Below are 23556 nucleotides of genomic sequence, written 5' to 3'. Positions count from 1 at the left end.
TAGGTTCCATTAAAGAAAAATAAATTAAAATATGATTAAAAAGAGTATTGGATATTTTAACAAATGTGTAATAGGTGAGAGTTGAGTATAGACTGGCCAAAATTGTTAATTTGTGATTAGTGAGAATGTGGTACATAACTGGAGTTTTTCCAAGAGTGGGTGGTGGGACTGTGGAAGGCAGGGCTGGGTTGGAGCCTGGGCAGAGTCTCAAGGGGGCCCGAAACTTTTGTCAGTAAGGGGCCCTGAAGTTCCTGGTGTCAGCCCTGATGTAGGGCTGAATGCTGACCTTAGTTGTGGTTATTGTGCTGTTTTTGTGTTTCTGTAAAAATTGTATATAGATTGTATATAGCTTGTACATAGGGATATACAGTACAGACCAAAAGTTTGGACACACCTTCTCATTTAAAGATTTTTCTGTATTTTCATGACTATGAAAATTGCAAATTCACACTGAAGTCATCAAAACTATGAATTAACACATGTGGAATTATATACTTAACAAAAAAGTGTGAAACAACTGAAATTATGTCTTATATTCTAGATTCTTCAAAGTAGCCACCTTTTGCTTTGATGACTGCTTTGCACACTCTTGGCATTCTCTTGATGAGCTTCAAGAGGTAGTCTCCGGAAATGGTTTTCACTTCACAGGTGTGCCCTGTCAGGTTTAATAAGTGGGATTTCTTGCCTTATGAATGGGGTTGGGACCATCAGTTGTGTTGTGCAGAAGTCTGGTGGATACACAGCTGATAGTCCTGCTGAATAGACTGTTAGTATTTGTTTAATAGCAAGAAAAAAGCAGCTAAGTAAAGAAAAACGAGTGGTCATCATTACTTTAAGAAATGAAGGTCAGTCTGAAAAATTGGGAAAACTTTGAAAGTGTCCCCAAGTGCAGTTTCAAAAACCATCAAGCGCTACAAAGAAACTGGCTCCCATGAGGACCGCCCCAGGAAAGGAAGACCAAGAGTCACCTCTGCTTCTGAGGATAAGTTTATCCAAGTCACCAGCCTCAGAAACCGCAGGTTAACAGCAGCTCAGATTAGAGACCAGGTCAATGCCACACAGAGTTCTAGCAGCAGACATCTCTACAACAACTGTTAAGAGGAGACTTTGTGCAGCATGCCTTCATGGTAAAATAGCTGCTAGGAAACCACTGATAAGGACAGGCAACAAGCAGAAGAGACTTGTTTAGGCTAAAGAACACAAGGAATGGACATTAGATCAGTGGAAATCTGTGCTTTGGTCTGATGAGTCCAAATTTGAGATATTTGGTTCCAACCACCGTGTCTTTGTGCGACGCAGAAAAGGTGAACGGATGGACTCTACATGCCTGGTACCCACCGTGAAGCATGGAGGAGGAGGTGTGATGGTGTGGGGGTGCTTTGCTGGTGACACTGTTGGGGATTTATTCAAAATTAAAGGCATACTGAACCAGCATGTCTACCACAGCATCTTGCAGCGGCATGCTATTCCATCTGGTTTGCATTTAGTTGGACCATCATTTATTTTTCAACAGGACAATGACCCAAACACACCTCCAGGCTGTGTAAGGGCTGTATGACCAAGAAGGAGAGTGATGGGGGCTACGCCAGATGACCTGGCCTCCACAATCACCAGACCTGAACCCAATCGAGATGGTTTGGGGTGAGCTGGACCGCAGAGTGAAGGCAAAAGGGCCAACAAGTGCTAAGCATCTCTGGGAACTCCTTCACGATTGTTGGAAGACCATTCCCGGTGACTACCTCTTGAAGCTCATCAAGAGAATGCCAAGAGTGTGCAACGCAGTCATCAAAGCAAAAGGTGGCTACTTTGAAGAACCTAGAATATAAGACATAATTTCAGTTGTTTCACACTTTTCTGTTAAGTCTATAATTCCACATGTGTTAATTCATAGTTTTGATGCCTTCAGTGTGAATTTACAATTTTCATAGTCATGAAAATACAGAAAAATCTTTAAATGAGAAGGTGTGTCCAAACTTTTGGTCTGTATTGTACATTTGGAGGTAAGTGTTAGGCTGCGTAGTCGGAAAAAGGGGGAGCTGGGTTCATTTTGTGGGAAATTGGGACACTGATGTCTGTGGGTGAAAAACTGGCGCTGCTTGATCTCGACTATAGACGTTGGACATGGACTGTGGCATGAGACACAGGACCAGCTCTTTGATCAGTGCCGGGGGTTGGGAATGGTGGGCTTGAGTGTGGGTTATTAATTTAATTAAGTCTTGTATATATTTATATAGTGTTTATTTTATATTAATTGAAATAAAACCGCTTTGTGCCTATACGAGTATGTACCGTATGTATTTTTGTCGGAGAGGCTATTCTTTATTTTATTTATTCTTTGTAGTTATTTTCTTCGGCAACTGGACCAATAGTAAAGTGTACGTAATTATTAGTTATGATTCTGTACACACAGTCATGACAGAAAGTGTTGACACCCTTGAAATTGTTCCACAAAATTAAGTATTTTTCCCAAGAAATTATTGCAACTCAACATGTTTTGTTATACACATGTTTATCTCCTTTCTGTGTATTGGAACTACACAAAAGTACAGAGAAAAAAAAGCAAATTGAACCTAATTCCGCACAAAACCCCAAAAATGGGCTACAAAAAAATTGTTAATATTTAAAAGTTAATATTTGGTTGCACACCCTTTGGAATAAATAAGTGCAATTAATCGCTTCCTGTAACCATCAACAAGCTTCTTACTCCTCCTCTCATCTGGAATTTTGGCCCCTGCTTCAGGTCTCTCATATTTGGAGGCGTCTTCTCCCATCAGGAATTTTAAGATCTCTCCACAGGTGATCAATGGGATTTATATCCAGACTCATTGCTGCCAATTCATAACTACCCAGTGCTTTGTTTCCATCCATTTCTGGGGACTTCTACAAATATATTTGGGGTCTTTGTCCTGCTGGAGACTTGTGACCTAAGACACAAACCCAGATTTCTGATACTGGGCACTACATTGCAACTCTAAATTTTTTGTAAATCTTCATATTTCATGATGCCTTCCACACAGTCAAGGCACCGAGTGCCAGAGGCAGAAAAACCACCCCAAAACATCTTTGAACCTCCACCATGTTTGACCGTAGGTTCTGTGTTCCTTTCTTTGTAGGCCTCATCCCGTTTTCAGTAAACAGTAGAATGATGTGCTTCACCAAAAAGCTCTATTTTGGTCTTATCTGTCCACAATATGCTTTCCCACATACATTTTGCTAAACTGCAGTCTAGCCTTTTTATGTCTTTGTCAGCAGTGGGGAACTCCTTGGTCTCCTGCACCCTGAGCCTGAGGGACAGCTTGAATTTCTTTGGAACTTGATTGAGGCTGCTTATCCACCATCCGCACTATCTGGTGTTGCAACCTTTCATCAATTTTCCTCTGCTTTCTATTTCCAGACAGATTACCTACAGTGCCATGGGTTGTAAACTCCTTGATTTTGCTGTGCACCACGGACAAAAAAAATCAAGATCTATGAAGATGGACTTGTGACCATGAGATTGTTGATACTGCTCATCAATTTTGGATATTAAGTCCTCAGACAGTTCTCTTCTCCTCTTTCTGTTCTCCGTGCTTAGTGTGGCACACACAGACACACAATGCAAAGATTGAGTCAACGTCTCCCCTTTTTATCTGGTTTCAGATATGATTTTCATATTGCCCACACCTGTTACTTGCCACAGGTGAGTTTGACCAAGCATAACATAACATGCTTGAAATAAAGTTGTTTACTCACAATTTTGGAAAGGTACCAACAATTTTGTCTGGCTCATTTCTGTGTTTTTTTGTTTGAAATTATGTCCAATTTGCCTTTTTTTATTTGTTTTTTTTGTGTGTGTGTGTTTTTCCAATACACACAAAGGAAATAAACATGTGTATAATAAAAAATGTAATTGCGAAAATGTTCTGGGACAATTTCGAGGTACCAATACTTTCAGCCATGACTGTGTATATTTTGTTTATGGTTGTACAGTATTATAAGTGTATGAGGAGAGAGTGAGCAGCTCTACCAGTTTTCATTATACTGATTATTTCTGGTTGATATTTTTGTTATGTTTCTGTTATTACTATGTTTTTCATTTTTATAATAAAAGATGTAAAGGATGTAACTCATTGATACCAGATAAATCATGCAAGATATTTACGAAGTGACGAAACTTTTCATATGGAGCATGCTTGGAGTTGTAGTCTCACCACAGCTGGAGAGCTGCAGGTTGGAGACCACTATTCTAAGCCCATCTCCGGATGACTAAGACCAAGGAGCGTTTCATCCTGCACAGGTCGAGATGACACAATGACTATTCTACTTTCGCAGTCTCTCGTTATCTAGATGTTTTGTTCTGACGCTTTCTTCCACCACGGAGCCTGAATGTAGAGCAGCCTGGAGAGGTTTCCTGATGGGATTTGATATTTAGATCATGCTCCGCTCCGGAGTCTGTCTCTCAATTGTTTTCATCTCGCTAATGTATAACACACAATTCAAGGTCGTTCCTCCAGTGATAACAACACCTTGTCAGTAAGTCAACAGAAGTTCCCCAACATATGTGCCACAACATCAATGTCTCCTTTAGCGCGTCCTCCAGTAGGGTCATTGCCCCAACACAGTATCATAGTCCATGTGGGAACATGGAAGTCTCTTAACCTTGTCTCATGTTACCGTGCGGTCAAACTCACAATCTAAGGTGAAGAACAATGGTCGTGTGATTGATGTAAGGCAGGGACAACCGTAGGGGACTATCAGAGGGGACTATCAGAGGGGACTACCAGATGGGACAACCAGAAGGGATTACCGGAGGGGACCATCAAATGGGACTTTCGAAGTGGACTACCGGAGGGTAGTATCGAATGAGACTACCAGAGGGGACTAGCAAAGGAGACTACCAGATGGGACTACTGGTGTGGACTACCAGAGGAGATTACCAGAGGGGACTATCAGGGGAGGCTACCAAAAGAGACTACTGGAGGGGACGACCAAAGGGGACTATCTAAGTGGACTACAGTAGGGGACTATCGAATGGGACTACCAGAGGGGACTAGCAAAGGGGACTACCAAAGGGGAATACCGGAGTGGACAACCAGAGGAGATTACCAGAGGGGACTACCAGAGGGGACTACCAGGGTAGGCTACCAAAAGGAACTACCGGAGGGGACTATCAAAGGGCACTATCAAAGTGGACTACCGGAGGGGACTATTGGGTGAAACTACCAGAGGGGGCTCCCAGAGGAGACTACCAGGGGAGGCTACCAAAAGAGACTACTGGAGGGGACGACCAAAGGGGACTATCGAAGTGGACTACAGTAGGGGACTATCGAATGGGACTACCAGAGGGGACTAGCAAAGGGGACTACCAAAGGGGAATACCAGAGTGGACTACCAGAGGAGATTACCAGACGGGACTACCAGAGGGGACTACCAGGGTTAGGCTACCAAAAGGGACTACCGGAGGGGACTATCAAAGGGCACTATCAAAGTGGACTACCGGAGGGGACTATTGGGTGAAACTACAAGAGGGGGCTCCCAGAGGGGACTATTAGGGGGACTACCAGAGGAGACTACTGGAGGAGGCTCCCGGAGGGGACTACCAGAGGGGAATACCGAATGGGACTACTGGAGGGGACTGGTAGAGGGGACTACCAGAGGAGATTACCAGAAGAGACTACCGGAGGGGAATATCAAAGGGGACTACTGGAGTGGACTACCGGAAGGGACAACCAGTGGGGGCAACCAGATGGGGCTATCGGTGGGAGCTCTCGGTGGGAACTAACAGAGGAAGCTACCAGAGGGGATTCCCAAAGGGGACTACCAGAGGAGACTACCAAAGGAGATTACGAGATGTGACTATCAGTGGGGACTACTATAGGGGACTACTGTAGGGGACTATCAGAGGGGACTACCTGGGAGGTACTATCGGAGGGGGACTACTGGAGCAGTGACGCTGAATCGGATTTGACAAGTGAGATTGGCTAATTTTGTTACATTTTTATCATATTGCTTGCAAATTTTAGAAACTTTTAACCACTAACCACTCTATAATATCACCAAGGATATTAAATACTAACTCATGCCCACTATGGACCACCAAGGATGACTATTAACACCTTTATGACCCTTATGTTTTCAACCTATGGAGTATGCACCACAGGGGATCCGTGCCACAGCTCTAAGGAGTTATCACACTTGTGGTGCACTTTTATTAGTCACAATTTTAGAAAGCAGTTACATCGAGAAACTCTAGACCACCAGGGATACTTAACCACTAAGCCATTCAAGACTCTTGGTTTTATTTTGTCTCCTGCCAATGAGCGCAGCTCCTGGTATCACTGTGCCCCCTTAGTATGCCAATCTGTCGCTATGCCCATCGTGGAGTGTCCCTTTGTCCTACTGCTGGGTGATTCACACTTGTCCCTTTGCTTTGCATTCGGCTCCCGTTACTGTGCCCACCTTTGTTCTGCCAGTGCGCGCTGTTCTTCGGTCGTCATGCTCACTTGTTGTTCCTCTTTTTTCTGGCATTCAGTGCTGCTTTCCTGTCGCACTTCCTTATATGTGCTGGGATTGTGCCCTGTCGGGATTTCCTATCCTCTGTGCCCACCTCAGTGCATGCCTTTGGTAATGTGTTTCTGCTGGCAATTTGCCCATCTCACGATATTGCTCTGGATTGGCACCATCGCCCCTCACGTGCCTCCATTATGCACAGCTTCGTTCATTCATTTTTGGGGGTCTTCAATCATTCTCTCCTGTCTCTGCCTCCGCATCGGTGTGTGTTATGTATGAGAATGTGCCAGTGCATAGTGAGAGCTCTTCTGTAGGGACACCATGCCCACTTCTGTCTATGTACCCCCTGATTTCACTGCGCCCCCTCTGTGCAATCTTCTTCACAGATCGGACATGATTGAGGACTCTACCATGCCCTCTTCTGTCCATGCACCCCATGTTTTCCCTGCGCCCCCTCTGTGCCATCATCTTCACAGATTGGACATGATTGGGGAGGACTCTACCATGCCCTCTTATATTGATGCACCCCATGTTTTCCCTGCACCCCCTCTGTGCCATCTTCTCCACGTATTGGACATGATTGGGGAGGACTCTACCATGCCCTCTTCTGTCCATGCACCCCATGTTTTCACTGTGCCCCCTCTGTGCCATCTTCTCCACGTATTGGACATGATTGAGAAGGACTCTACCATGCCCTCTTCTGTCCATGCACCCCATGTTTTCCCTGCACCCCCTCTGTGCCATCTTCTCCACGTATTGGACATGATTGAGAAGGACTCTACCATGCCCTCTTCTGTCCATGCACCCCATGTTTTCCCTGCACCCCCTCTGTGCCATCTTCTCCACGTATTGGACATGATTGAGAAGGACTCTACCATGCCCTCTTCTGTCCATGCACCCCATGTTTTCACTGCGCCCCCTATGTGCCATCTTCTTCATAGATTGAACATGATTGAGGAAGAATACACCGGGGGGACGAAGCATTTCGGTGCGAAACGCGCGTCGGGTGTGGTGGGTCCCCAGGAGCGCTCCATTTGGTAAATATATAGGTTACTATTTGCCTCTATATACTTATATTATGTGTATGTATGCACGTGATCAACTGCACATTGGCACTTTGTTGCGTCATATTGTTTACATTGGGGATGTGATTTATGGTACTTTTCCGCTCTGGGTTGCCCACCTTTTGTTCTGTGCTCTGGGTATCTTACCCACCATTCTCTGATTTTATATGTATTGAACTTAATAAAGATTATATATAGTTTTTACCTTATGGCTTTGGTGTGAAGGTTGTTTTTTCGGTGTATTATACGTTTCCTTCATGGCTGTACATTAGGGATATTTATAGGTGTTGATGATTGAGGAAGACTCTATTATGCCCACATCTGTCCATGCACCCCTTGTTTTCTCTAATCTCCCTCTGTGCCATCTTCTCCACGTATCGGACATATTGAGGAGGACTCTACCATGCCCACATCTGTCCATTCACCCCATGTTTTCACTGTGCCCCCTCTGTGCCATCTTCTCCACGTATCGGACATATTGGGGAGGACTCTACCATGCCCTCTTCTGTCCATGCACCCCATGTTTTCACTGTGCCCCCTCTGTGCCATCTTCTCCACGTATTGGACATGATTGAGAAGGACTCTACCATGCCCTCTTCTGTCCATGCACCCCATGTTTTCCCTGCACCCCCTCTGTGCCATCTTCTCCACGTATTGGACATGATTGAGAAGGACTCTACCATGCCCTCTTCTGTCCATGCACCCCATGTTTTCCCTGCACCCCCTCTGTGCCATCTTCTCCACGTATTGGACATGATTGAGAAGGACTCTACCATGCCCTCTTCTGTCCATGCACCCCATGTTTTCACTGCGCCCCCTATGTGCCATCTTCTTCATAGATTGAACATGATTGAGGAAGAATACACCGGGGGGACGAAGCATTTCGGTGCGAAACGCGCGTCGGGTGTGGTGGGTCCCCAGGAGCGCTCCATTTGGTAAATATATAGGTTACTATTTGCCTCTATATACTTATATTATGTGTATGTATGCACGTGATCAACTGCACATTGGCACTTTGTTGCGTCATATTGTTTACATTGGGGATGTGATTTATGGTACTTTTCCGCTCTGGGTTGCCCACCTTTTGTTCTGTGCTCTGGGTATCTTACCCACCATTCTCTGATTTTATATGTATTGAACTTAATAAAGATTATATATAGTTTTTACCTTATGGCTTTGGTGTGAAGGTTGTTTTTTCGGTGTATTATACGTTTCCTTCATGGCTGTACATTAGGGATATTTATAGGTGTTGATGATTGAGGAAGACTCTATTATGCCCACATCTGTCCATGCACCCCTTGTTTTCTCTAATCTCCCTCTGTGCCATCTTCTCCACGTATCGGACATATTGAGGAGGACTCTACCATGCCCACATCTGTCCATTCACCCCATGTTTTCACTGTGCCCCCTCTGTGCCATCTTCTCCACGTATCGGACATATTGAGGAGGACTCTACCATGCCCACATCTGTCCATTCACCCCATGTTTTCCCTGCGCTCCCTCTGTGCCATCTTCTTCACGTATCGGACATGATTGGGGAGGACTCTACCATGCCCTCTTCTGTCCATGCTCCCCATGTGTTCCCTGCTCCTGCTCTGTGCCATCTTCTCCACGTATCAGACATAATTGAGGAGGACTCTACCATGCCCACATCTGTCAATGCACCCCATGTTTTTCCTATGCCCCCTCTGTGCCATATTCTCCACAGATCGGACATATTGAGATGGACTCTACCATGCCCACATCTATTCATGCACCCCATGTTTTTCCTGCGTCCCCTCTGTGCCATCTTCTCCATGTATCAGACACATTGAGGAGGACTCTACCATGCCCTCTTCTGTCCATGCACCCCATGTTTTTCCTGCGTCCCCACTGTGCCATCTTCTTCACAGATCGGAAATGATTGAGGAGAACTCTACCATACCGTCTTCTGTCCATGCTCCCCATGTTTTCCCTGCTCCTCCTCTGTGCCATCTTCTCTACGTATCAGACATATTGAGGAGGACTCTACCATGCCCTCTTCTGTCCATGCTCCCCATGTTTTCCATGCGCCCCCTCTGTGCCATCTTCTCCATGTATCGGACATGATTGAGGAGGACTCTACCATGCCCTCTTCTGTCCATGCACCCCATGTTTTCCCTGCGCCCCCTCTGTGCCATCTTCTCCATGTATCGGACATATTGAGGAGGACTCTACCATGCCCACATCTGTCCATGCTCCCCATGTTTTCCCTGCTCCTCCTCTGTGCCATCTTCTCCACGTATCGGACATGATTGAGGAGGACTCTACCATGGCCTCTTCTGTCCATGCTCCCCATGTTTTCCCTGCTCCTCCTCTGTGCCATCTTCTCCACGTATCGGACATGATTGAGGAGGACTCTACCATGGCCTCTTCTGTCCCTGCACCCCATGTTTTCACTGTGCCCCCTCTGTGCCATCTTCTCCATGTATCGGACATGATTGAGGAGGACTCTACCATGCCCTCTTCTGTCCATGCTCCCCATGTTTTCCCTGCTCCTCCTCTGTGCCATCTTCTCCATGTATCGGACATGATTGAGGAGGACTCTACCATGCCCTCTTCTGTCCATGCTCCCCATGTTTTCCCTGCTCCTCCTCTGTGCCATCTTCTCCACGTATCGGACATGATTGAGGAGGACTCTACCATGGCCTCTTCTGTCCATGCTCCCCATGTTTTCCCTGCTCCTCCTCTGTGCCATCTTCTCCACGTATCGGACATGATTGAGGAGGACTCTACCATGGCCTCTTCTGTCCCTGCACCCCATGTTTTCACTGTGCCCCCTCTGTGCCATCTTCTCCATGTATCGGACATGATTGAGGAGGACTCTACCATGCCCTCTTCTGTCCATGCTCCCCATGTTTTCCCTGCTCCTCCTCTGTGCCATCTTCTCCATGTATCGGACATGATTGAGGAGGACTCTACCATGCCCTCTTCTGTCCATGCACCCCAGGTTTTCCATGCGTCCCCTCTGTACCGTCTTCTCCATGTATCGGACATGATTGGGGAGAACTCTACCATGATCACCTTGTCTCCAATATCAGGAATGGGAACCCCTTACTGAGCCGCCCTCGACAACAATCTCAACCCAACATTGAAACCGAATCCCCCAGCACGCCAGAGCTCCCCGACTGTTTCCTTCACGTTTCGGAGGACCCCCATCTTTTTACACGACCCGCGTTTTATTTCTAGAAAACTCTCAGCTCCTTTCATGCAAAGGCAGAGAAGAGGATGAGGAGGGCTGTGTTCCAGGGAGATAGGTCTACATCCACGTATGACGCACGTCCCTGTATTTATTAGGATGGGGTCCTGCGATGGTGGCGGGAGGAGGAGGAGGACGGTAGCATCATTAGCCATAAATGGATTTTAAATCACATCTTTGCCTCGTCAGTTCTTGGAGGGGACCTCTGATGTCAATATCGCCCTCTCGGTAAACGCTGGGGCGCACACGCCCTGCGAAGTCGCCCTAATCGCACACCAGGAACACGTTCGCTGTGCAGCGTCTGTTTCCCACAGATACCGCACATCATTTCACAGCGCAGTGCGTCGGGTGCGTAATCATGACACACATTATCTCCTCATTACACGCTTGTTACCCCGGGATTATACAATGCTAATTGCATGACATTCAGTCGGGTCCCGCCACGAGGCGCGAAAACGCCGTCCGAATCGCCAACCTGTGTGATGCGCTGCGGAGCGATGGCTTAGCAGAGCTGGGTGTGCACAAGGTGATACCTGAGCTAAGGACCAGCTCGTCTCTGCTACGTCCGTGCGACACGTCCGGGCTATGACTAAAAGGGGGCACGAGGTGAAGTATGAAATGGCAGCGTGGACACACGTGTAAAGTTAACCACTGCCTCCCACACACACACAAAGTGCGGCGAGCACAACCCACGCACGCTGCGGCACAACCACCGCACTGCGGCAAACGCGAGTCACCGCGAGCCCACACCGGGCAAACTCTGATATCCTGCAACACTCGCAAAAAAATAATATAAGGAGAAAAGTGCGATGTTCTGCAGGAAAAGGGGACAAAGGCGAAATGCTCTGATCAGAGTCAATGAAGATCGTGACTGGGGCTGGAAATTAGGGGTTAAGCGATGGTCTGCAGCGTTGAAAGAGAGAAAAAGAAGAAATCCGAAAAAAGGAAATATTCCCAGTTATCATCCCCCGGGGACGGGCGCGTCACCCCCGGAGACGCCGCCCAAATAACGGCTGCAATGGGAAGATAGCTGTGGCTGCGAGGGGTTAAAAGTGTACGATGCTCTGCAGAGCTCCGATGCTCTGCGGCTGGCGCAGCCCTGCGGCTCTCAAGGTTACGAGGAAACAAAGGAGGCAATTTTGCTCTTATCGCCAAAGAGGCTGCGTCTGCGGGACGCGACAAAGTCACAAAGGGCTAACAGGGTGCGATGCTCTGCAGAGCCAGGGAAGCACTCTACAGGGGGAGATGCTCTGCAGAGCCAGGGAAGCACTCTACAGGGGGAGATGCTCTGCAGAGCCAAGGAAGCACTCTACAGGGGGAGATGCTCTGCAGAGCCAAGGAAGCACTCTACAGGGGGAGATGCTCTGCAGAGCCAGAGAAGCACTCTACAGGGGGAGATGCTCTGCAGAGCCAAGGAAGCACTCTACAGGGTGAGATGCTCTGCAGAGCCAGGGAAGCACTCTACAGGGGGAGATGCTCTGCAGAGCCAGGGAAGCACTCTACAGGGGGAGATGCTCTGCAGAGCCAAGGAAGCACTCTACAGGGGGAGATGCTCTGCAGAAACAAGGAAGTACTCTACAGGGGGAGATGCTCTGCAGAGTCAGGGAAGCAATCTACGGGGGAGATGCTCTGCAGAGCCAAGGAAGCACTCTACAGGGGGAGATGCTCTGCAGAGCCAAGGAAGCACTATACAGGGGGAGATGCTCTGCAGAGCCAAGGAAGCACTCTACAGGGGGAGATGCTCTGCAGAGCCAAGGAAGCACTCTACAGGGGGAGATGCTCTGCAGAACCAGAGAAGCACTCTACAGGAGGAGATGCTCTGCAGAGCCAGGGAAGCACTCTACAGGGGAGATGCTCTGCAGAGCCAGGGAAGCACTCTACAGGGGGAGATGCACTGCAGAGCCAGGGAAGCACTCTGCAGGGGGAGATGCTCTGCAGAGCCAAGGAAGCACTCTACAGGGGGAGATGCTCTGCAGAGCCAGGGAAGCACTCTACAGGGGGAGATGCTCTGCAGAGCCAGGGAAGCACTCTACAGGGGGAGATGCTCTGCAGAGCCAGGGAAGCACTCTACAGGGGGAGATGCTCTGCAGAGCCAAGGAAGCACTCTACAGGGGGAGATGCTCTGCAGAGCCAGGGAAGCACTCTACAGGGGGAGATGCTCTGCAGAGCCAGGGAAGTACTCTACAGGGGGAGATGCTCTGCAGAGACAAGCAAGCACTCTACAGGGGGAGATGCACTGCAGAGCCAAGGAAGCACTCTACAGGGGGAGATGCTCTGCAGAGACAAGCAAGCACTCTACAGGGGGAGATGCTCTGCAGAACCAGGGAAGCACTCTAAAGGGGGAGATGCACTGCAGAGCCAAGGAAGCACTCTACAGGGGGAGATGCTATGCAGAGCCAAGGAAGCACTCTACAGGGGGAGATGCTCTGCAGAGCCAGGGAAGCACTCTAAAGGGGAGATGCTCTGCAGAGCCAGGGAAGCACTCTAAAGGGGGAGATGCACTGCAGAGCCAAGGAAGCACTCTACAGGGGGAGATGCTCTGCAGAGCCAAGGAAGCACTCTACAGGGGGAGATGCTCTGCAGAGCCAGGGAAGCACTCTACAGGGGGAGATGCTCTGCAGAGACAAGGAAGCACTCTACAGGGGGAGATGCTCTGCAGAGCCAGGGAAACACTCTACAGGGGGAGATGCACTGCAGAGCCAGGGAAGCACTCTACAGGGGGAGATGCACTGCAGAGCCAGGGAAGCACTCTACAGGGGGAGATGCTCTGCAGAGACAAGCAAGCACACTACAGGGGGAGATGCTCTGCAGAGACAAGGAAGCACTCTACAGGGGGAGATGCTCTGCAGAGCCAGGGAAGCACTCTACAGGGGGAGATGCACTGCAGAGCCAGGGAAGCACTCTACAGGGGGAGATGCACTGCAGAGCCAGGGAAGCACTCTACAGGGGGAGATGCTCTGCAGAGACAAGCAAGCACTCTACAGGGGGAGATGTTCTGCAGAGAAAAGCAAGCACTCTACAGGGTGAGATGCTCTGCAGAGCCAGGGAAGCACTCTACAGGGGGAGATGCTCTGCAGAGCCAGGGAAGCACTCTACAGGGGGAGATGCTCTGCAGAGCCAAGGAAGCACTCTACAGGGGGAGATGCTCTGCAGAGACAAGGAAGTACTCTACAGGGGGAGATGCTCTGCAGAGCCAGGGAAGCACTCTACAGGGGGAGATGCTCTGCAGAGTGAGTCAGGGAAGCACTCTACAGGGGGAGATGCACTGCAGAGCCAAGGAAGCACTCTACAGGGGGAGATGCACTGCAGAGCCAAGGAAGCACTCTACAGGGGGAGATGCTCTGCAGAGCCAGGGAAGCAATCTACGGGGGAGATGCTCTGCAGAGCCAAGGAAGCACTCTACAGGGGGAGATGCTCTGCAGAGCCAGGGAAGCAATCTACGGGGGAGATGCTCTGCAGAGCCAAGGAAGCAATCTACGGGGGAGATGCTCTGCAGAGACAAGGAAGCACTCTACAGGGGGAGATGCACTGCAGAGCCAGGGAAGCACTCTACAGGGGGAGATGCTCTGCAGAGCCAAGGAAGCACTCTACAGGGGGAGATGCTCTGCAGAAACAAGGAAGTACTCTACAGGGGGAGATGCTCTGCAGAGTCAGGGAAGCAATCTACGGGGGAGATGCTCTGCAGAGCCAAGGAAGCACTCTACAGGGGGAGATGCTCTGCAGAGCCAAGGAAGCACTATACAGGGGGAGATGCTCTGCAGAGCCAAGGAAGCACTCTACAGGGGGAGATGCTCTGCAGAGCCAAGGAAGCACTCTACAGGGGGAGATGCTCTGCAGAACCAGAGAAGCACTCTACAGGAGGAGATGCTCTGCAGAGCCAGGGAAGCACTCTACAGGGGAGATGCTCTGCAGAGCCAGGGAAGCACTCTACAGGGGGAGATGCACTGCAGAGCCAGGGAAGCACTCTGCAGGGGGAGATGCTCTGCAGAGCCAAGGAAGCACTCTACATGGGGAGATGCTCTGCAGAGCCAGGGAAGCACTCTACAGGGGGAGATGCTCTGCAGAGCCAGGGAAGCACTCTACAGGGGGAGATGCTCTGCAGAGCCAGGGAAGCACTCTACAGGGGGAGATGCTCTGCAGAGCCAAGGAAGCACTCTACAGGGGGAGATGCTCTGCAGAGCCAGGGAAGCACTCTACAGGGGGAGATGCTCTGCAGAGCCAGGGAAGTACTCTACAGGGGGAGATGCTCTGCAGAGACAAGCAAGCACTCTACAGGGGGAGATGCACTGCAGAGCCAAGGAAGCACTCTACAGGGGGAGATGCTCTGCAGAGACAAGCAAGCACTCTACAGGGGGAGATGCTCTGCAGAACCAGGGAAGCACTCTAAAGGGGGAGATGCACTGCAGAGCCAAGGAAGCACTCTACAGGGGGAGATGCTATGCAGAGCCAAGGAAGCACTCTACAGGGGGAGATGCTCTGCAGAGCCAGGGAAGCACTCTAAAGGGGAGATGCTCTGCAGAGCCAGGGAAGCACTCTAAAGGGGGAGATGCACTGCAGAGCCAAGGAAGCACTCTACAGGGGGAGATGCTCTGCAGAGCCAAGGAAGCACTCTACAGGGGGAGATGCTCTGCAGAGCCAGGGAAGCACTCTACAGGGGGAGATGCTCTGCAGAGACAAGGAAGCACTCTACAGGGGGAGATGCTCTGCAGAGCCAGGGAAACACTCTACAGGGGGAGATGCACTGCAGAGCCAGGGAAGCACTCTACAGGGGGAGATGCACTGCAGAGCCAGGGAAGCACTCTACAGGGGGAGATGCTCTGCAGAGACAAGCAAGCACACTACAGGGGGAGATGCTCTGCAGAGACAAGGAAGCACTCTACAGGGGGAGATGCTCTGCAGAGCCAGGGAAGCACTCTACAGGGGGAGATGCACTGCAGAGCCAGGGAAGCACTCTACAGGGGGAGATGCACTGCAGAGCCAGGGAAGCACTCTACAGGGGGAGATGCTCTGCAGAGACAAGCAAGCACTCTACAGGGGGAGATGTTCTGCAGAGAAAAGCAAGCACTCTACAGGGTGAGATGCTCTGCAGAGCCAGGGAAGCACTCTACAGGGGGAGATGCTCTGCAGAGCCAGGGAAGCACTCTACAGGGGGAGATGCTCTGCAGAGCCAAGGAAGCACTCTACAGGGGGAGATGCTCTGCAGAGACAAGGAAGTACTCTACAGGGGGAGATGCTCTGCAGAGCCAGGGAAGCACTCTACAGGGGGAGATGCTCTGCAGAGTGAGTCAGGGAAGCACTCTACAGGGGGAGATGCACTGCAGAGCCAAGGAAGCACTCTACAGGGGGAGATGCACTGCAGAGCCAAGGAAGCACTCTACAGGGGGAGATGCTCTGCAGAGCCAGGGAAGCAATCTACGGGGGAGATGCTCTGCAGAGCCAAGGAAGCACTCTACAGGGGGAGATGCTCTGCAGAGCCAGGGAAGCAATCTACGGGGGAGATGCTCTGCAGAGCCAAGGAAGCAATCTACGGGGGAGATGCTCTGCAGAGACAAGGAAGCACTCTACAGGGGGAGATGCACTGCAGAGCCAGGGAAGCACTCTACAGGGGGAGATGCTCTGCAGAGCCAAGGAAGCACTCTACAGGGGGAGATGCTCTGCAGAAACAAGGAAGTACTCTACAGGGGGAGATGCTCTGCAGAGTCAGGGAAGCAATCTACGGGGGAGATGCTCTGCAGAGCCAAGGAAGCACTCTACAGGGGGAGATGCTCTGCAGAGCCAAGGAAGCACTATACAGGGGGAGATGCTCTGCAGAGCCAAGGAAGCACTCTACAGGGGGAGATGCTCTGCAGAGCCAAGGAAGCACTCTACAGGGGGAGATGCTCTGCAGAACCAGAGAAGCACTCTACAGGAGGAGATGCTCTGCAGAGCCAGGGAAGCACTCTACAGGGGAGATGCTCTGCAGAGCCAGGGAAGCACTCTACAGGGGGAGATGCACTGCAGAGCCAGGGAAGCACTCTGCAGGGGGAGATGCTCTGCAGAGCCAAGGAAGCACTCTACAGGGGGAGATGCTCTGCAGAGCCAGGGAAGCACTCTACAGGGGGAGATGCACTGCAGAGCCAGGGAAGCACTCTACAGGGGGAGATGCACTGCAGAGCCAGGGAAGCACTCTACAGGGGGAGATGCTCTGCAGAGACAAGCAAGCACTCTACAGGGGGAGATGTTCTGCAGAGAAAAGCAAGCACTCTACAGGGTGAGATGCTCTGCAGAGCCAGGGAAGCACTCTACAGGGGGAGATGCTCTGCAGAGCCAGGGAAGCACTCTACAGGGGGAGATGCTCTGCAGAGCCAAGGAAGCACTCTACAGGGGGAGATGCTCTGCAGAGACAAGGAAGTACTCTACAGGGGGAGATGCTCTGCAGAGCCAGGGAAGCACTCTACAGGGGGAGATGCTCTGCAGAGTGAGTCAGGGAAGCACTCTACAGGGGGAGATGCACTGCAGAGCCAAGGAAGCACTCTACAGGGGGAGATGCACTGCAGAGCCAAGGAAGCACTCTACAGGGGGAGATGCACTGCAGAGCCAAGGAAGCACTCTACAGGGGGAGATGCTCTGCAGAGCCAGGGAAGCAATCTACGGGGGAGATGCTCTGCAGAGCCAAGGAAGCACTCTACAGGGGGAGATGCTCTGCAGAGCCAGGGAAGCAATCTACGGGGGAGATGCTCTGCAGAGCCAAGGAAGCAATCTACGGGGGAGATGCTCTGCAGAGACAAGGAAGCACTCTACAGGGGGAGATGCACTGCAGAGCCAGGGAAGCACTCTACAGGGGGAGATGCTCTGCAGAGCCAAGGAAGCACTCTACAGGGGGAGATGCTCTGCAGAAACAAGGAAGTACTCTACAGGGGGAGATGCTCTGCAGAGTCAGGGAAGCAATCTACGGGGGAGATGCTCTGCAGAGCCAAGGAAGCACTCTACAGGGGGAGATGCTCTGCAGAGCCAAGGAAGCACTATACAGGGGGAGATGCTCTGCAGAGCCAAGGAAGCACTCTACAGGGGGAGATGCTCTGCAGAGCCAAGGAAGCACTCTACAGGGGGAGATGCTCTGCAGAACCAGAGAAGCACTCTACAGGAGGAGATGCTCTGCAGAGCCAGGGAAGCACTCTACAGGGGAGATGCTCTGCAGAGCCAGGGAAGCACTCTACAGGGGGAGATGCACTGCAGAGCCAGGGAAGCACTCTGCAGGGGGAGATGCTCTGCAGAGCCAAGGAAGCACTCTACAGGGGGAGATGCTCTGCAGAGCCAGGGAAGCACTCTACAGGGGGAGATGCTCTGCAGAGCCAGGGAAGCACTCTACAGGGGGAGATGCTCTGCAGAGCCAGGGAAGCACTCTACAGGGGGAGATGCTCTGCAGAGCCAAGGAAGCACTCTACAGGGGGAGATGCTCTGCAGAGCCAGGGAAGCACTCTACAGGGGGAGATGCTCTGCAGAGCCAGGGAAGTACTCTACAGGGGGAGATGCTCTGCAGAGACAAGCAAGCACTCTACAGGGGGAGATGCACTGCAGAGCCAAGGAAGCACTCTACAGGGGGAGATGCTCTGCAGAGACAAGCAAGCACTCTACAGGGGGAGATGCTCTGCAGAACCAGGGAAGCACTCTAAAGGGGGAGATGCACTGCAGAGCCAAGGAAGCACTCTACAGGGGGAGATGCTATGCAGAGCCAAGGAAGCACTCTACAGGGGGAGATGCTCTGCAGAGCCAGGGAAGCACTCTAAAGGGGAGATGCTCTGCAGAGCCAGGGAAGCACTCTAAAGGGGGAGATGCACTGCAGAGCCAAGGAAGCACTCTACAGGGGGAGATGCTCTGCAGAGCCAAGGAAGCACTCTACAGGGGGAGATGCTCTGCAGAGCCAGGGAAGCACTCTACAGGGGGAGATGCTCTGCAGAGACAAGGAAGCACTCTACAGGGGGAGATGCTCTGCAGAGCCAGGGAAACACTCTACAGGGGGAGATGCACTGCAGAGCCAGGGAAGCACTCTACAGGGGGAGATGCACTGCAGAGCCAGGGAAGCACTCTACAGGGGGAGATGCTCTGCAGAGACAAGCAAGCACACTACAGGGGGAGATGCTCTGCAGAGACAAGGAAGCACTCTACAGGGGGAGATGCTCTGCAGAGCCAGGGAAGCACTCTACAGGGGGAGATGCACTGCAGAGCCAAGGAAGCACTCTACAGGGGGAGATGCTCTGCAGAGACAAGCAAGCACTCTACAGGGGGAGATGCTCTGCAGAACCAGGGAAGCACTCTAAAGGGGGAGATGCACTGCAGAGCCAAGGAAGCACTCTACAGGGGGAGATGCTATGCAGAGCCAAGGAAGCACTCTACAGGGGGAGATGCTCTGCAGAGCCAGGGAAGCACTCTAAAGGGGAGATGCTCTGCAGAGCCAGGGAAGCACTCTAAAGGGGGAGATGCACTGCAGAGCCAAGGAAGCACTCTACAGGGGGAGATGCTCTGCAGAGCCAAGGAAGCACTCTACAGGGGGAGATGCTCTGCAGAGCCAGGGAAGCACTCTACAGGGGGAGATGCTCTGCAGAGACAAGGAAGCACTCTACAGGGGGAGATGCTCTGCAGAGCCAGGGAAACACTCTACAGGGGGAGATGCACTGCAGAGCCAGGGAAGCACTCTACAGGGGGAGATGCACTGCAGAGCCAGGGAAGCACTCTACAGGGGGAGATGCTCTGCAGAGACAAGCAAGCACACTACAGGGGGAGATGCTCTGCAGAGACAAGGAAGCACTCTACAGGGGGAGATGCTCTGCAGAGCCAGGGAAGCACTCTACAGGGGGAGATGCACTGCAGAGCCAGGGAAGCACTCTACAGGGGGAGATGCACTGCAGAGCCAGGGAAGCACTCTACAGGGGGAGATGCTCTGCAGAGACAAGCAAGCACTCTACAGGGGGAGATGTTCTGCAGAGAAAAGCAAGCACTCTACAGGGTGAGATGCTCTGCAGAGCCAGGGAAGCACTCTACAGGGGGAGATGCTCTGCAGAGCCAGGGAAGCACTCTACAGGGGGAGATGCTCTGCAGAGCCAAGGAAGCACTCTACAGGGGGAGATGCTCTGCAGAGACAAGGAAGTACTCTACAGGGGGAGATGCTCTGCAGAGCCAGGGAAGCACTCTACAGGGGGAGATGCTCTGCAGAGTGAGTCAGGGAAGCACTCTACAGGGGGAGATGCACTGCAGAGCCAAGGAAGCACTCTACAGGGGGAGATGCACTGCAGAGCCAAGGAAGCACTCTACAGGGGGAGATGCTCTGCAGAGCCAGGGAAGCAATCTACGGGGGAGATGCTCTGCAGAGCCAAGGAAGCACTCTACAGGGGGAGATGCTCTGCAGAGCCAGGGAAGCAATCTACGGGGGAGATGCTCTGCAGAGCCAAGGAAGCAATCTACGGGGGAGATGCTCTGCAGAGACAAGGAAGCACTCTACAGGGGGAGATGCACTGCAGAGCCAGGGAAGCACTCTACAGGGGGAGATGCTCTGGAGAGACAAGGAAGCACTCTACAGGGGGAGATGCTCTGCAGAGCCAGGGAAGCACTCTACAGGGGGAGATGCACTGCAGAGCCAAGGAAGCAATCTACAGGGGGAGATGCTCTGCAGAGCCAGGGAAGCACTCTACAGGGGGAGATGCTCTGCAGAGCCAAGGAAGCACTCTACAGGGGGAGATGCTCTGCAGAGACAAGGAAGCACTCTACAGGGGGAGATGCACTGCAGAGACAAGCAAGCACTCTACAGGGGGAGATGCACTGCAGAGCCAAGGAAGCACTCTACAGGGGGAGATGCTCTGCAGAGACAAGCAAGCACTCTACAGGGGGAGATGCTCTGCAGAACCAGGGAAGCACTCTAAAGGGGGAGATGCACTGCAGAGCCAAGGAAGCACTCTACAGGGGGAGATGCTATGCAGAGCCAAGGAAGCACTCTACAGGGGGAGATGCTCTGCAGAGCCAAGGAAGCACTCTACAGGGGGAGATGCTCTGCAGAGACAAGGAAGCACTCTACAGGGGGAGATGCACTGCAGAGCCAAGGAAGCACTCTACAGGGGGAGATGCTCTGCAGAGCCAGGGAAGCACTCTACAGGGGGAGATGCTCTGCAGAGACAAGGAAGCACTCTACAGGGGGAGATGCTCTGCAGAGCCAGGGAAACACTCTACAGGGGGAGATGCACTGCAGAGCCAGGGAAGCACTCTACAGGGGGAGATGCACTGCAGAGCCAGGGAAGCACTCTACAGGGGGAGATGCTCTGCAGAGACAAGCAAGCACACTACAGGGGGAGATGCTCTGCAGAGACAAGGAAGCACTCTACAGGGGGAGATGCTCTGCAGAGCCAGGGAAGCACTCTACAGGGGGAGATGCACTGCAGAGCCAGGGAAGCACTCTACAGGGGGAGATGCACTGCAGAGCCAGGGAAGCACTCTACAGGGGGAGATGCTCTGCAGAGACAAGCAAGCACTCTACAGGGGGAGATGTTCTGCAGAGAAAAGCAAGCACTCTACAGGGTGAGATGCTCTGCAGAGCCAGGGAAGCACTCTACAGGGGGAGATGCTCTGCAGAGCCAGGGAAGCACTCTACAGGGGGAGATGCTCTGCAGAGCCAAGGAAGCACTCTACAGGGGGAGATGCTCTGCAGAGACAAGGAAGTACTCTACAGGGGGAGATGCTCTGCAGAGCCAGGGAAGCACTCTACAGGGGGAGATGCTCTGCAGAGTGAGTCAGGGAAGCACTCTACAGGGGGAGATGCACTGCAGAGCCAAGGAAGCACTCTACAGGGGGAGATGCACTGCAGAGCCAAGGAAGCACTCTACAGGGGGAGATGCTCTGCAGAGCCAGGGAAGCAATCTACGGGGGAGATGCTCTGCAGAGCCAAGGAAGCACTCTACAGGGGGAGATGCTCTGCAGAGCCAGGGAAGCAATCTACGGGGGAGATGCTCTGCAGAGCCAAGGAAGCAATCTACGGGGGAGATGCTCTGCAGAGACAAGGAAGCACTCTACAGGGGGAGATGCACTGCAGAGCCAGGGAAGCACTCTACAGGGGGAGATGCTCTGGAGAGACAAGGAAGCACTCTACAGGGGGAGATGCTCTGCAGAGCCAGGGAAGCACTCTACAGGGGGAGATGCACTGCAGAGCCAAGGAAGCAATCTACAGGGGGAGATGCTCTGCAGAGCCAGGGAAGCACTCTACAGGGGGAGATGCTCTGCAGAGCCAAGGAAGCACTCTACAGGGGGAGATGCTCTGCAGAGACAAGGAAGCACTCTACAGGGGGAGATGCACTGCAGATCCAGGGAAGCACTCTACAGGGGGAGATGCTCTGCAGAGACAAGGAAGCACTCTACAGGGGGAGATGCTCTGCAGAGCCAGGGAAGCACTCTACAGGGGGAGATGCTCTGCAGAGCCAAGGAAGCAATCTACGGGGGAGATGCTCTGCAGAGCCAGGGAAGCACTCTACAGGGGGAGATGCACTGCAGAGCCAGGGAAGCACTCTACAGGGGGAGATGATCTTCAGAGACAAGCAAGCACTCTACAGGGGGAGATGCTCTGCAGAGACAAGGAAGCACTCTACAGGGGGAGATGCTCTGCAGAGCCAGGGAAGCACTCTACAGGGGGAGATGCACTGCAGAGCCAAGGAAGCACTCTACAGGGGGAGATGCTCTGCAGAGCCAGGGAAGCACTCTACAGGGGGAGATGCTCTGCAGAGCCAAGGAAGCACTCTACAGGGGGAGATGCTCTGCAGAGACAAGGAAGCACTCTACAGGGTGAGATGCTCTGCAGAGCCAGGGAAGCACTCTACAGGGGGAGATGCTCTGCAGAGCCAGGGAAGCACTCTACAGGGGGAGATGCTCTGCAGAGCCAAGGAAGCACTCTACAGGGGGAGATGCTCTGCAGAGACAAGGAAGTACTCTACAGGGGGAGATGCTCTGCAGAGCCAGGGAAGCACTCTACAGGGGGAGATGCTCTGCAGAGTCAGGGAAGCACTCTACAGGGGGAGATGCACTGCAGAGCCAAGGAAGCACTCTACAGGGGGAGATGCACTGCAGAGCCAAGGAAGCACTCTACAGGGGGAGATGCTCTGCAGAGCCAGGGAAGCAATCTACAGGGGAGATGCTCTGCAGAGCCAAGGAAGCACTCTACAGGGGGAGATGCTCTGCAGAGCCAGGGACGCAATCTATGGGGGAGATGCTCTGCAGAGCCAAGGAAGCAATCTACGGGAGACATGCTCTGCAGAGACAAGGAAGCACTCTACAGGGGGAGATGCACTGCAGAGCCAGGGAAGCACTCTACAGGGGGAGATGCTCTGCAGAGACAAGGAAGCACTCTACAGGGGGAGATGCTCTGCAGAGCCAGGGAAGCACTCCACAGGGGGAGATGCACTGCAGATCCAGGGAAGCAATCTACAGGGGGAGATGCTCTGCAGAGACAAGGAAGCACTCTACAGGGGGAGATGCTCTGCAGAGCCAGGGAAGCACTCTACAGGGGGAGATGCTCTGCAGAGCCAAGGAAGCACTCTACAGGGGGAGATGCTCTGCAGAGCCAGGGACGCAATCTATGGGGGAGATGCTCTGCAGAGCCAAGGAAGCAATCTACGGGAGACATGCTCTGCAGAGACAAGGAAGCACTCTACAGGGGGAGATGCACTGCAGAGCCAGGGAAGCACTCTACAGGGGGAGATGCTCTGCAGAGACAAGGAAGCACTCTACAGGGGGAGATGCTCTGCAGAGCCAGGGAAGCACTCCACAGGGGGAGAT

This window comes from Ranitomeya imitator, chromosome 4, assembly GCF_032444005.1.
Source record: "Ranitomeya imitator isolate aRanImi1 chromosome 4, aRanImi1.pri, whole genome shotgun sequence".
Classification (NCBI taxonomy): Eukaryota; Metazoa; Chordata; class Amphibia; order Anura; family Dendrobatidae; genus Ranitomeya; species Ranitomeya imitator.
The sequence above is the reverse complement of the archived record's forward strand: the minus strand, read 5'-3'. Positions refer to the sequence as shown.